General features: G+C 34.6%; 1 protein-coding gene and 1 pseudogene across 1 annotated transcript in view; one reads left to right on the forward strand and one right to left on the reverse strand.

The window, feature by feature from the left end:
- Window positions 1-15573, forward strand: part of LOC125829084 (uncharacterized) — a 1125066-nt gene that overhangs the window by 417466 nt on the left and 692027 nt on the right. The gene's annotated exons all lie outside the window — the stretch shown is intronic.
- Window positions 11143-13017, reverse strand: LOC125829032 (uncharacterized; annotated as a pseudogene).

Raw genomic sequence — 15573 nt, forward strand, 5'->3', positions numbered from 1 at the left:
GCAAAGCACGCGCACATTACCTAGTTAATTATAAATAGGATTGTCAATTAGATAGATTCTTACCTAGGGATTTTCATGTAATAGTAACAACGATAACAAATTCAGTATAATAAATTCAACAAGTGGAGTCTGGCTATAATGGCGTGTATGGTGTGTAGACAGTCTTACCCCTACCTTACGAAGGTAGGGAAATTATTGATTTTTTACATCATCGCAGACCCCACAAACCCACTATGCCATTTCTTTTCAAATTGAAGACCTTACCCCTCATGATCACAGTGCCCTGCCCAACATCCTCCTCTACGCAATCACACAACAACCCTGAAGCAAACACAACCCCATCACCTTTTCGCGGTTGCGACACTCAAGCTTCCAACATCAAAGTTCATAAAAATCAGGTGCCTACCATTATCCGGTTAAGTGCACAAACCTATCGAGATCTAAATCAAATATCCAAATTTCACAAAAATGCCCTACAAACTTGTTGGGATGCTCAAATACCAAGCTGAGGTATATAGGCACATATTTGATTGTGATGATCTCTTAATCTTCAATTTTACTAGTTTTCAAATTAAGCATCTGAATATATCTTGATTTCATTGGTGTAACACCCCCTAACTAGAAAGAAGTTAAAAAGTGGAAATAGTCATTTTTGGAAAGAATATAAAAATCTGGAAAATTTGTGAAGTATGTTAAGTTGGATTTTTGTCAACTTCAAACAACCATAACTCCTAGCTCATGATGAGTTAGGTGTGTTTCCAGTTATAGTAGGAAACATCTTGGAATAATATTTCTAATGCCGCCAAGTTTGCATGATTCTGAGTTTGTATGAGTGAGATATGCCCTTTGGAAGTTGGTTTGTTCAAATAAGGAAATGTCCAATCCGGATTTTTAAAGGGTGTATTGGTCTTTTCCATACCCTATTATTTTAATTTGTTTTGGTGATTTAATTAAGGGTCAAAACTGAATTGGTTCAGTTTATGCAATTGGAGATTTACGCAAGGGTTTTTGGAGAATGAACGCAAGAAGAGAAAAGAGGAGAAAGAGCAAAGTTCGTCAATTCTTGGAGATTTTCACATGGATTTGGTCAAGGGGTGATCCCTACAAGGTATGTGACTCTTTCATAGCGTTGGGTTCGTTCACCGACACGCCAAGCATGTTTATTTCAGCGAAGTTCGATCTAGAAAGTTGAAAGTTGATGAATCTTAAATGGTTTTCTTGAATTTGTTTTTAGTTCTTGAATTGGGCTGAATTGAGAAGTTTATGAGATCTTTGTATCGAGTTTTAGATTTGTTTTGAGTTTGTATCATGGGTTGTAAGGGCCATCCTATACCTTGTCGTGTTATAGGATGATACTATACCTATGGATCTAGGACTTCTCAGTGGCAGTGATGAGGCGCACGATGAATCAATGCTATCCTATCCTATGTAGGCTATGTAGTTTTATGAGACTTTTGAGTTATAAAATACTCTAACCCAATTCGGTGCTCGATACTACTCCCAAAATAATAAATATAAATTATGCTCAATTCACCCTTTAAAAAGAAAGGGATTGTTACTTTACTAAAGTACTTTTCATAAACATCAATCATATTTTTTTCTTTTTCTCGACTGCCAAATAGTACATTAAAAACATTTGGTTCACTTTTCTAGGATTCTGGTCAAAACTTACACTTTTAAAACATATGCTAATGAACTTATTTTTTAAGCCCAAAATCAATATATGAGGAACTTTCATTCAATTTTCTTTGAAAACATAACTTTACTAAATTATTAGTGTTCATGTGATACTAAGCGTGAACAACATTATAAGATTCATATGCAAAAAATAGGAATCAAAACCTCAATTGTTGAAGAACTTAATTCAAATATGAAGAACTATGACTAGATATTTCAGATGTGATGATTTCTTACTGAATTGAGATGTGGGGCGTGAGAACGAACTAGTCCATCCCTATGAATAATCTTACATACCTGGAAGAAAAGTGTTCTTGAAGAATCTTGAAGAAGAACTTGATCAGAATCCTTGAAACCCTAGTTTAAAGGAGAACAATCAAGAAATCCTTTCTTGAGATTTTTTAATTAGTTTCTTGAAATCTCTACGGCCAAGAATTTAGATTTTCATTAGTGATTCATAATCGTATGGAGGAATTTGAGTTTGAAAGAATGGAATTCTTGGAGAAGAACTTACCTTGAAGAAGAATCTTGAAAAAGATTGAAAGAATCTTGAATGGAAGTTTTCTACTTTGATTTTTCCTTACGGTTTTGCCTTAGGGTTTGAGAGACAAGAGAATGTTAGATTAAGAGATAAAAATCATATTGGTTTGGGCCTTTCATTAGTCAAGAAATTCGTTTAGGGTTTTCTTAAAGGTAAAAGGACAAAAAGGACCCTTTTTAATGTTTTCTCGTCAGCTAATGCGTCAATGCACTGTATAAAGTTACTAAAATGATCATAACTTTTTACACGAAACCCAGATTGTTCCAAATTATCTGGTTATTAATTTGGAATGTTTATATAAATATATTTGGAATAATATTTTTTTCACTTATACAAACTAGAAAATAGTTAACAACCCTATTTATTTACCAACAAAACATTGTCCACTTTGTTATTTCCTTGATAGAATGATTGTCAATAAAAGTCAGCAGCATGTTTGCCTCAATCCAACATATCTTGATTATGTGGATTTGAAGGAATTTGATTATTGAATAAAAGTATCTGCCATTTGAGGTTTACTTTCTGTCTATTTGATATAGAAAATTCAGGTATCTTTCCTCACTCCTTTTCAAATTGTTAAGATTTATATTTGGCATACACAATAAAAATAAACAAAGTTTGATTAAATCTTACATATTATAATCTAGCAAATATAGAACCACTAATATCATGTATCCAAACACCCCAATCTTATTGATAGAACAAAACACAAAGTAAATTGTGTCAAGAAATTCATTAAATACTTGGGGTACAAATACTTTTACATAAAAATCTAATAAAATATGAAAAACAAATGTTGAGATATTCAAATTCTACCAAGGTCTCTCCCTTCTTCAACGCAACCACTATTTGCACCAAAGCCACCTTCACTTGCTCCATCACTGTCGTTGCCAACAAGGCCTCCCACAATTTGTTATCGAATGCATGAACCTCGTGATGACCTATGCCAACACCAATTAGGTTGTTCCTTGTATCAACAAGAAAAAATTTCACCTTACTCTTGTTAGAGTTGTTGCTTTTGTGTTTTGTTATTGTAAAATACTTCTTCGAGATTGAATATTCTTCTTTCCTTTTCATGGAGCATGTTTCAACAACCCCAACTAATGGATTAATAAGGACAATTTAGTTATAAGTGTCTTGGCGATTAATTGTCGTGATGATAAAAGTTAGTGTCATGTAGTTAAGGATGTCGTTGTGAAAAACACTTGTTTCATATATGCAAGGAAAGTCTAGGTAATCATTTCTTTAAAAGAAACTTGGTCAAACAAGATATTGTAGTCCAACAAAATGCAGATGATGTAAAGCCTTACTTATGTTACTTCAGTGGTTTCTTGTAACGATCGGGTTCCGTCGTTATATAAAAACCAATTCAGAAAAATTTTGGGTCGAGAAACTTTTTCTTAGTAACTTCGAATATTCCTACCTAGTCCAGATTTGGACGAAATGGGAGCGATTGAAGTGTATGGAAATATGGTAACAATCGGGTGATTTAGTTATGATTTTGATTACATAAGTAGTTAGATAAGTTGTTAAGGAATCCGTATGACATTGCGGAATTGAATTCGAGTGAGTAGAACTCCCGAAATCGATCTTAGCGTGAACGGTTTTTTTCTGATGGTCGTTGGTTAAAGGTGTGTTTTGAAATGGGGATTTTGGAATTATTAAAATAGCTCACTGTTTTGTGCAATCTGCCTTGGAAGAGATTTCGGTCGCTCTGGCGGGGCTACTGTAGCAAGGTGAGGGCCGCTGTGGCGGGCTAGACGCGACTTTAAGTCATAAATAAAATCCAAACCAACTTTATTCTGCACTTTTTTATTTTTAGAGCTAAGGAATAGACCCTAGGAGACTCTTAACAGTTTCCACCATTCTTGAGGCAAAAGGTAAGCTTTTCATTCCCCGGATACATTTTTCGATCTGTAGAACCTAATAAAATGGGTAATTATCAATAGGGGAGGATTTTGATCTAGATTCTACGGTGGAAACAACCCTATTTTAGATACCTGGGATCATGGGTATGATTTAGGGTTCATAGAATTGTTAGTGATTCAGGTAATTAGTGATTGTTTATTGATTCATGTATTATATTGATTGTTTGTAGACCAAGAACAAGCAGAACAAATTCAGAAAGGGATCGATCAGATAGGTGATAGTTGTGATTCTATGATTAGGTGATGTATGGTTGTATTGCTTCATTCTAATGCATATGTATGTGAGAATGTTGCATTATTGATCACACTTGTTGTAAATGAGATAGATGAATAGCTACGTGCCATGAATCACTTCTTGATTGTATGATTATTTAGAATGTACTTTTGATTGTGATTGTGGTGTGTTGATTGGATCGGTTGCCACGTTCCGACATAACTAAATCGGATCGTTTGCCACGTTATGGAAAAAATATGGGATCTGTTGCCATGTTCCGGCATAACTATTAGATCGGGTACCACGTTCCAGTATGCTAACTGTTTGGGTTTGGGTTCTATTAGAAAATCAATGACTTGTTGTAATTGTATATTGTTGAGCATGTGTTAATGTTGTATATGTTCGATATATGCATGTGATTATATTGTGGTATTGACTTGCTTATGTTACACTTAGTGGGATAGTCATGTTATCCTACCAGTACACTGTGGTTGTGTACAGTTATTGCACTTGCTCTTATTTTTGTTGAGTACAGGGAATCTTCAGGTGGCTATTGACAAACCTCATATAGAAGTTCCGCGATCTCGTTCGAATTCAATGGTGAGCCAATTCTTCCGGGCTGCCATGAGTTTTCTTTCGTCTATGTCTACCTTTCGAAGTTAGGCATTTCTAGTTAGTTTAGTTCATTAGTTGGGGTTCTGACCTTCTTAATATGACTTTGGTTCATTGTTAGCTATTTTGATACATTGAGTTTCAGGCTCTAGGTTATTTCTTCTGCATTTGTTTAGTTTAGTTGTCAGACTTTTGTTGGAGTTTATGGGAACTACCTAATTCTTTCATTAGTATTTAACTTGTTTTGTATGCTTAAAAGCTTAGTTTCTAGTTTAGTTGCTTCGTTTGGGTTGTAGTAGTGGTTCTCCTACCGGAGAGTTAGTATGGGTGCCAATCACGACGGTCTAGATCATGACAAAGTTGGTATCAGAGTCTAGGTTTGTTGATCTCGATGTACCGAAATGAGTCTAGTAGAGTCTCACGTAATGGTACCGGGACGCATTCAATTATCTTCAAGAGGCTATAGGACTTTAGGAAATCTCTCTATTTTTATTTTGTGTCCTTTAGTGCTATAACTTGAATCCAATTGGTATTTGTCGATTCAAATTGATATCTAACCTCATTTACTCTTCTGTCCGCAGATGGTTAATACTATGTTCAACGGCGTCAGACCGGTAGCTCCCGTCAATTCTGCAGGTGGGGAATCTATAGCGAGAGGTCGCGGTCGAGGTAGGGGTAGAGGAAGAGCTTGGGGTAGAGGTCGTGGAAGAGTAGCTCCTGCTATAAATGGAGCTCCTATTGAGAATGCTCTCATGAATGAGAACCCTCATGCGCAATATGAAGAAATAGAGGAGAATGTTGATGTTGAGGATGCTGAGAATGTTGAGGAGGTTGGACAAGAGGAAGAGGTGCAGGCTGGAACTACATGTGTTCCTCCCTTAGACCCAGTGTTAGCTCAGCAGATCATGTATTTATTGAAGGGATTGGTTGGTCCTGGAGTGCTTTCTTCTGTTCAACTAGCTCAGGCTCCCGCCCGTCCTCCTATTGCTAACATTGCCCCCAAGACGGGTGGAACGGAAGGTAATGATACTTTCTTCCATCCTTTGTTGGGTTCTGTTATGACTGGTAATGAACATGAAATGTTGACTAAATTTTTGAAGTTAAAGCCTTATGTGTTTCTTGGTTTTGAGAATGAGGATGCTTATGAGTTCATCTTAGATTGCTATGAGAGGCTTCATAAGTTGGGAATTGTTCATCAACAAGGGGTTGATTTTGTGTCCTTTCAACTTCAAGGTGAGGCTAAGTAGTAGTGGAGAGCTTACATTGAATGTAGATCTTATACTTTACCTCTACTTACTTGGACCCAATTTCATTCTCTGTTTCTAGAGAAGTATGTGCATATGACTTTGAGGGATCGCAAGAAGGATGAGTTCGTGGCTTTGAAGCAAGGTGGTATGACTATGGTTGCTTATGAGGCAAAGTTCCATGCTTTGCCTAGAAATGCTACTCAATTGGTGACTACTGAGGAAGAGAGAATCCAGTTATTTATTAAGGGACTAAATTCTGAGTTGCAAGTAATATCTGTTCCATATGACTTCTGCAGGGAGGAGCTTTAATGAGGTAACATACTATGTTAAGAAAATGAAGAGGGTGAGGCGTGACGGTCAAGCTAAGGCATTGGCAAAAAGGGCCAAGAACTCGGGTAGCTTTCAAGATTCTTATGCCACATGTTCCAGAAGGCCAACGCTTGCAGCCAACCCAATTCAATCCGCTATGCCCACCTCTACAGGCAATCACTCGGGAACTCCACCTCATAATTTGATTTACGATAGATAGGGAGTCACAACTTCAGTGGGCAGCAGGCCTTCTTTTGATCGTGTATGTTAGGGAGAACTTGGGCACATGAGGAGAGATTATCCCCACCCACGTATGTTTGAGTCTGCGCAGCAGCAGACTAGAACAGTGGTACCCGTGGGAAATGGTAATAATGGTAGAGGGCGTCCATAAGGTAGTCGATGAGGTAATCAACAAGGTCGTGGAGGTAGAGGAAATGGTAATGCATGTAGGGGTAATGTGCAACCAGGCAGAGAAGTGGTTTGTCAAGATGAAGGGCCCAGTGTTACGCCTTTCCAGGCAAAAATGAGGCAGAGGCGTCTGACGCAGTGATCACATGTACTATTCTTGTCTGTCACCGGATGGCTAATGTGTTATTAGTTCCGGGTTCTACTTATTCTTATGTGTCTGTGTGATTTGCCTCAGAGTTTGATATGATTTGTGATGTACTTGATGCCCCTATCCATGTTTCTACCCTAGTTGGAGAGTCAATCATAGTCACCCATGTCTATCGTGCTTGTCCTATTTTGTTTATGGGTTTTCAGCCTTGGGCTGATTTGATGATTTTGGATATGACTGACTTTGATATTATCTTAGGCATGACTTGGTTGTCCCCATATTATGTTGTGGTTAATTGTAATACTAAGTCTGTAGCTCTAGAAATTCCGGGAAGAGAAATATTAGCGTGCGAAAGGGTGTACAAGCCTAAGCAAGCTAAGATCATATCCTCTATTCGAGCTAGAAAATTGGTAGAGCAGGGTGGGTTGTTTGGCTTATTTGGCTCATATTAGTGATGTTGAGATTGAGGCTCCATCCATTAGGTCTATTCCTCTGGTGTCAGAATTTAGAGAAGTGTTTCCTATTGTTTGTCAAGAAAAAGGATGGTAGTATGAGAATGTGTATAGATTACCGGCAATTGAATAGGGACACTATTCGAAACAAGTATCCTTTGCCACGAATAGATGATCTTTTTGACCAATTGTAAGGTGCATCAGTTTTCTCCAAGATTGATTTAAGGTTGGGCTACCATCAATTAAAAATTAGGCATGAGGATGTGCCCAGGACGGAGTTTAGGACTCGCTATTGGCACTATAAGTACCTATTTATGTCCTTTGGTTTGACTAATGTGCATGCACCATTCATGAGTTTGATGAATGGGGTGTTCAAACCATTTCTTGACTCATTTGTTATAGTCCTTATTGACGACATTTTGGTCTATTCGAAAAGTGAGGAAGAGCATGCCGACCATCTTCGTATTGTTCTGGGTGTTCTTTGGAAACAAAGGTTGTATGCTAAATTTTCTAAGTGCAAATTTTGGTTGACTTCTGTTGCATTTTTGGGACACGTAGATTCAAAAGAAGGGGTAATAGTAGATTCTCAAAAGATTCAGGCGGTTAAGAATTGTGTTGGACCTAGTTCTGTAACTAAAGTTAGGAGTTTTGTGGGGCTCGCTAGCTACTATCGTCGATTTGTGAAGAACTTTGCTTCTATTGCCACTCACTTGACTTATTTGACCAAAAAGGAGATACCATTTGAATGGACTGAAAAATGTGAGGAAAGCTTTCAAAAGCTCAAGACTCTCTTGACCACCGCACCGTTTCTAGCATTACCGATGGAAGGTAAGGATTTCATAGTTTATTGTGATGCTACTCATTCTGGGTTGGGCATTGTGTTAATGTAGGATAAGAATGTTATAGCCTATGCATCACGCCAATTGAAGGTGCATGAGAGAAATTATCCAATGCATTATTTGGAGTTGGCAGAGGCAGTATTTTCTCTTAAGATCTGGCGGCATTATCTTTATGGCGTTAAGTGTGAACTGTTTACTAATCATTGTATTTTGCTCCATGTGTTCACTCAAAAGGATCTAAATTTGAGACAACAAAGGTGGATGGATTTTTCTAAAGATTGTGATGTCACCCTTCAATACCATCTGGGTAAGTCTAATGTGGTGGCAGCCGCTTTGAGTTGAAAAGCGGTGTGTATGGGTGGTTTAGATTGCTTGAGTGTAGCAAACCGACCTTTGGCTAAGGAAATTCAGACCTTAGACTCTAAGCTTATGCTATTGGGCATCTCAGAAAGAGGTGGGGGTGTTAGATAGCATTGAAGTGAGGGCCACATTCAATGAAGAGATCAAGGCCAAGTAATTTGAGGATGAAAATTTGAATGAACTCAAGAACAACTATTGGATCGGGTACCACGTTCTGGTATGCTAACTGTTTGGGTTTGTTTTCCATGAGATAACCAATGACTTGTTGTAAATGTATATTGTTGAGAATGTTATAATGTTGTATATGTTCGATATATGCATATGATTATATTGTGGTATTGACTTGCTTATGTTATACCTAGTGGGATAGACATGTGATCCTATCAGTACACTATGGTTGTGTACTAATATTGCACTTGCCCTTATTTTTGTTGAGTAGAGGGCATTTTCAGGCGGCTATTGACAGACCTCGTCTAGAAGATCAATGATCTCGTTCGAATTCAAGGGTGAGCCAATTCTTCCGGGCTGCCATGAGTTTTTTTTCGTGTATGTCTACATTTCAGACTTAAGACTTTTCTAGTTAGTTTAGTTCATTAGTTGGGGTTGTGACCCTTCTTGTTCAGACTTTGGTTCATTGTTAGATGTTTTGATACATTGACTTTCAGGCTCTAGGTTATTTCTTCCTCATTTGTTTAGTTTAGTTGTTAGAATTTTGTTGGAGTTTATGGGAACTCCCTAATTCTTTCCTTAGTATTTAACTTGTTTTGTATGTTTAAATTCTTAGTTTCTTGTTTAGTTGCTTGGTTTGGGTTGTAGTAGTTGTTCTCCCACCGTAGAGTTAGTGTGGGTGCCAATCACTATAGTTTGGTTGTGACATTTCTTGATCTACTTCAAGCTTGGATAAATCTCTAAATAAATATTTTCTTACCTTCACAATAGAACAATATTGTTTGTTCTTATGATAGTAATATTGCAATCCTATAAGATTTTTGTAACGAACAATCAATATATATGATTTTACAAAGTTCAAAGTGCAGACATTACAAAGTAATAATATTACTAGCTCTCATTTTTCTTGACATATCATTGGTTAGAGATTCGTTGGTTCTTAAGATAAAAAGTAGCTATATATAATATTAAATAACTAACAAAAAATATACAATATACAATATAAAATCCAAATAAGTTTAGAATGTGATAGTATTGTTATAGTTTAGTAGTTACAACTTCATCTCATTCCAGTCTAAAATAAGAAAATAGGTTTACTTATTGCCTATCACACACAAACAAATGTTTTGACTCTTTTTTTTTAGGAAAAAAAAAAAGATAAAATAAGAGATAATATAATTAAGTGGAGGATTCACGATAGGTAGTTAGCAAATCCCAATTTGGAACATGACATAAAGAAAAGAAAATGTCATACATGTTGGAGGTAATTTTGAGACCTTTCATCTGGGCAACAAACAAATATAGCTAGATAGATGAATATATATATAATGCATTTGTGTACTTACTTCAAGAAACTAGAAAATCTCAACATTAGAATAAAAAGAATACAACATAGAAAAAGTTGTATTTATCATGTCAAGTGCTCTATTTTCACACTGTCTCCTTTCAGCTAGCCATCTATATAGCCTCTTCTGGTATTTACGTTTAAGTTTTTAGGGATCACTAGTTGGTTCTTCTGCAGGGTCTGTACTAACCTTTTCTGGTTTATAAATGGTGTAATAGTTAGCTTCACCTTTAGAAGGTTCAATTCGAAAACTAACATTACGAAAGACTGATCTATTCTTCTTCTCATCAATCATGTTTTTCGATACTCTCAAAGGAATTTGAACAAAAAGTAAAGAATACTCAAGAATGACAGTTGAGAAATAATGTGATTTTAATCTAATTTTTGTATTTATAAAAAACCATTGGGGCATCTATAATTAATTTTACAAGAAAATTAGTGGAAAATAAATTTGGCCATCAAAATAATAAATCAAATCATCATTGAATCAAAAGAGTCATATATCATACGTGTGAGAAGAATGAAATATATTTATTAGATCGATTTTTTTCGAATTAATTTTTTTTTAAATTAATCTTTTTTTTTTTTCACTTTCATTAGAGGAAAATGGTATATGTTTGCATTTGTATAATAGTATGAGTATATATTAGCCACTTTAATAATGAGGAGTATATCAACTCTAAATGATAAAGTTGAGGGTATATCAGAGCTTTTTTTCTCTTAAAAAAATGTAATACGATACAATATTTTTCTTTATGAAACAATAGTAACAACCATCCGAACAAACATAATTACTCAAATCTAGCAAAACTAGACCAATTAAGATCTTGTTTCAAGAAAAACCCAAATCTTACTGATAGAACAAAAGTCAAAGTGATTTCTTTCAAGAAATCATCAAACACTTAGGGCACAAATAATTTTAAGTAACAAAACCAAATTATAGTCTCCACTACCTCTCCCTCCTTCGTTGTTGCCACCGTTTGCACCATTACTAGCTCTGTTGTCATTTCCAACTAGACCTCCCTCAATTTATTGAACCTTGTGATGCCAACACCAATACAGGTTGTTCAAAAAATATTATTTCTTGTATTTTTCCTTTGGTGTGAATTTTCTTATTCGGCCATTTGCTCCGGGCTTTCCCTCTGAGATTGAAGATTCTAGTTTTGATTTTTGGGAGGATTCTTCTTCTGACATTCCAATATCCTTTCATTTTAAAAGTAATGTTGTAAAGATACATAAAATACAAAAAAAAAAGTTGTATAATAGCTAGTTTAACATAAACTTACCTTGTTTATTTGTTTGAAATCCCTCTTCAGGAGGTTGTTCCTTGCTTCACCGAGAAATTTATTGACCTCCCTCTTGCCAAAGCTGTTGCTTTTCTGTTTCTTTGTTGCAGACTCCCTCTTCAAGATGGAACATTCTCCTTTTCTTTTCTTGGAGCATTTCTCAACAACCCCAACCTTTGGTTCAATAAGGACAATCTAGTGTGTGTGTGTATATATATATATCACTTTTAGTTTTTTTTTAAAACTTGGTCAAACAAACAATTATTATCCAACAAAATGCATATAAAGTAAGAGCTTACCTCTATTACTTCATTAGTTTCTTGATCCACTTCCATCTTCAGCTTATCAAAACCTTGGAATATATAATTTCTTACTTGCACAATTGATCGATACTTGCGACCTTTGTTCTTGTGAGTGTAATACTGCAATCCAATAAGATTTTTCTTAAGTTTATGTATAGTAATTATTAAAACATTAGAAAGTAAATATATTGACATGCTCTCATTTTCTTGATTTATCATTTCGTTAGAGATTTATTTGTCCTTAGGATAAGAACAAGCTAGACAATTTTTGAATAATTAAAAAGAAAATCATACAATATAGAACTCTGCATATGTCTTGGATGTGGTAGATAGTTACAACTTCATCTCATACTAATTTGAAACAAGAAAACAATTTTGATTATCGCCTAACACAAACAAAATAATTTCACTTTTTTTTCTGAAAAAAAGAAGAGAAAATGAGTGATAATATAATTAAGTGGAGGATTTACCAAATTGGTATTCGGTAAATTCCAATTTGAAAGCATGACGTAAAGAAAGTAAATTATCATACATGTTGGGGTATTTTTGAGACCTTCCTTTTGAACAACAAACACATATAGCTAGATAGATGAATATATATATATATATATAAGTATAATTTACTTAAATCCCATAGTGCTAAACGCTAATTATATTATATCCCTACTCATTTTAAAATTACAAAAAATTCTTAAAATTTATGAATCTCGGATACATCAATGGACTTCTGGATACATCCTTGGACATTAGGATACATAGGTGAGGGATGTATCCGAGAGGGGTGGGATATATCAGAGAGGAAGGGGAATAGAACATCTGGATATAGCACTGGACTTTCGGACACATCATCTAGACATCTAGATACGTAGGTGAGAGATGTATCAGAAAGGGGAGGGATGTATCCGAGAGGGGGATAGGGATGTATCAGCAAGAGGGGAGTGATGTATTCGAGAGGGGACTTTTAAAAAAAATTCAAATGGTAGGAAATTTCAGAGATTATGGTAAAATAAGATGTGTATTTAGGTAATTTTTCCTATACATAATGCATTTGTGTAAATACTTCAAGAAACTAGTGAGTTTCAACATTCATATGAAAAAAATACATCATAAAAAATTGTACTTACCATGTCAAATGCTCCACTTTCACATTGTTTCCTTTCAGATACCCATTCATGTAGCATCTCCTTGTATTCACAATTAAGAGGCTGAGGATCACTATTTGATTCATCTGCAAGATTTGTCCTAACCTTTGGTGGTTTATAAATGGTGTAACAGTTAGCTTCGTCTTTACAAGGTTTAATTCGGAAGCTAACATTACGAAAGATTGATCTTTTCTTCCTCTCATCAGTCAATTTTTGGGTACTTTTAAAGCTTCAACATCATTCTGCAATTGAGAAAATATGTTAAAGTTTTGGTGCTATATTAGAAGTCATCTCTTATTTCCCAAATTAAAAAAATAATAATCTCATAGACCTTTTTTCAAAAATATTTCAAACAACTTAAGTAAAAAACAAATTATTGATAGAGTAATCTAAATTAGAAAAAAAATAGTTAGAAGACATCATACCACCATTTGAGCACTCTTGATTGTCGAAACTGGTGCCATATAAGGAACTGTGTCTCGACAAGTTTTCATTTCATATGAACAACTCATAATAATATAAAGGTGGATATTAGAAAATATTTGTAGGAAACAAAGAAAAGTAAACAAAACTTAAAGAATAATAGTTGAGAAAAATGTGGTTTGAGGTTTGAAATATTGAGGACTATATATAGACAATTAAATTGAGAAGATGAAAGTAATTTTTAAGATAAATAAGGATGCCATTGATAAGATAAGAATGATATATAACTTTAGCTCTTTTAGAAAAAAAATCACTATATTTGTATATTTGGTCAATACTTATTTATTATTTGTAGAGTGTGGTTCTTTTAGAATTTTTTTTACGATATTGGATATTTGGTCAATGCTTATTTACTATTTTTCGAAGGTATCTCTTTAGTCTTTTAGAAAAATAATCACAATATTTGGATATTTGGTCAATAAATATTTATTATTTGTAGAAGGTGGAATGTTCGAGGAGACACTTCTTTTTATCCTGATTTGACTAAACTTATGTGGCATTAAGTTTGCTGAGTCGGATAAAGTATGCGGTTACACATATATAAAAGTGAGTGAAGACAAATTTTAAATTTAAATATATATAAAAAAAAAGATTATCGGGGTGGTAGTTTGGGGGGGGGGGGGGGGGTTTATAGAAGAAAAATGAATTAAAAAAATCCTAAATTTGCTTTCTTCTTTGAACTTTTGAACTATATATATAAATGGGATAAGGTTCAAGTGCCCCCTAGACTATGAAGAAATCCCAGAGATACACCTTAACCAAAATAAGGTCATATTACCCCCTGAATCCTTTTTTTTGTAATTTTGTACACCTTTTTGGCTTATGTGACATCTAAATATCTCCCATATGCCTCAACTGTGTGGAGTCACGGGGTGTGCCACGTAAGCCAAAAGGTGTACAAAATTTCAAAAAAAAAAGAATTTAAGGGGGTAATAGGACCTTAGGTTAGTTAAGGTCTATCTCTGGAACTTTGATCATAGTCTTGGGGGTTACTTGTGCCTTATCCCTATATAAATAAAAGGCATAATACATAAATATGTCATTTAACTTGCCTTTAGTTTGTATCTATACCCTCAAACTTTTGGTATGCAAAGGTAGACACATGTGTCGTACGTGGCATAATACATGTAGGGTACCGCATTGGACATGAATTTCCACGTATAACGCCAAGTAGGACATGTGTATCTTCTTGTTCAACTCTATACAAGTTTAAGTACCTACTTGTGCACACCCAAGGTTGGAAGGTTTTGGTTCCAGATAAAGTCATATTAAAGAAAACATTAATGTATTATGCCTAAACAAAATGATTATTTCTTAGGTAACAATTTGAACTTTATTTCTTATACGAAAGATAAAAAAAGTCACCTTTGAGTGGTATGATTCTTTAAAATTAGAAGAAATTAAGTTCTTCTGAAAGATGTTTCCTTTCAATATACCCTTTAATTTGACCTCATTTCATATTTATGTCCTTTATATTTTGGTGTGTACAACTAGACACTTAAACTTGTAAAAAGTTAAACAAATAGACACACGCGTCTTATGTGGCATCCTACATGACAATTTGTGTTTTATGGTGTGTCATAGGTATATTTTGCCACCAGGGACTCTTGTATCGACATGTTCAACTTTACACACGTTTAAGTGTCTACTCATGCACACCCAAAGTTAGGGGGCATAAATGTGAAATGAGGCAACTGTGCAGAAATTTCAAATAGCTACATTGTTTTGAATCAGAGCTATGGATAATAAGAAACACGGTAAGAAACATACGAGTAGAAAATTAAGAAAAATAAGAAGAAAATTAAATAAATTATATCCGAAATATAAACAACTTAATATCACAAAGACTGATAATGAAAAATTAGATCAATTAATAAATAATATATCTAAAATAGAATATAAATATATTCAATATTTAAAAATACAATGAATAACAAGAATAACGAATATAGACAAAAACTTAATGAAATAATTATAGAAAAACGACAAGAATTAGAACATAGGCAAAATAGACTTAACAATAATATATTCGTAGGAATTTGTCACAAATCTATAGTAGCACAAAGAAAGACTATTTTATATCTAGAAATACAAATAAATAACTTAGAATAT

This window comes from Solanum verrucosum, unplaced genomic scaffold (genome assembly GCF_900185275.1).
Source record: "Solanum verrucosum unplaced genomic scaffold, falcon-dt-bn FXZP01000007.1, whole genome shotgun sequence".
Taxonomy (NCBI): domain Eukaryota; kingdom Viridiplantae; phylum Streptophyta; class Magnoliopsida; order Solanales; family Solanaceae; genus Solanum; species Solanum verrucosum.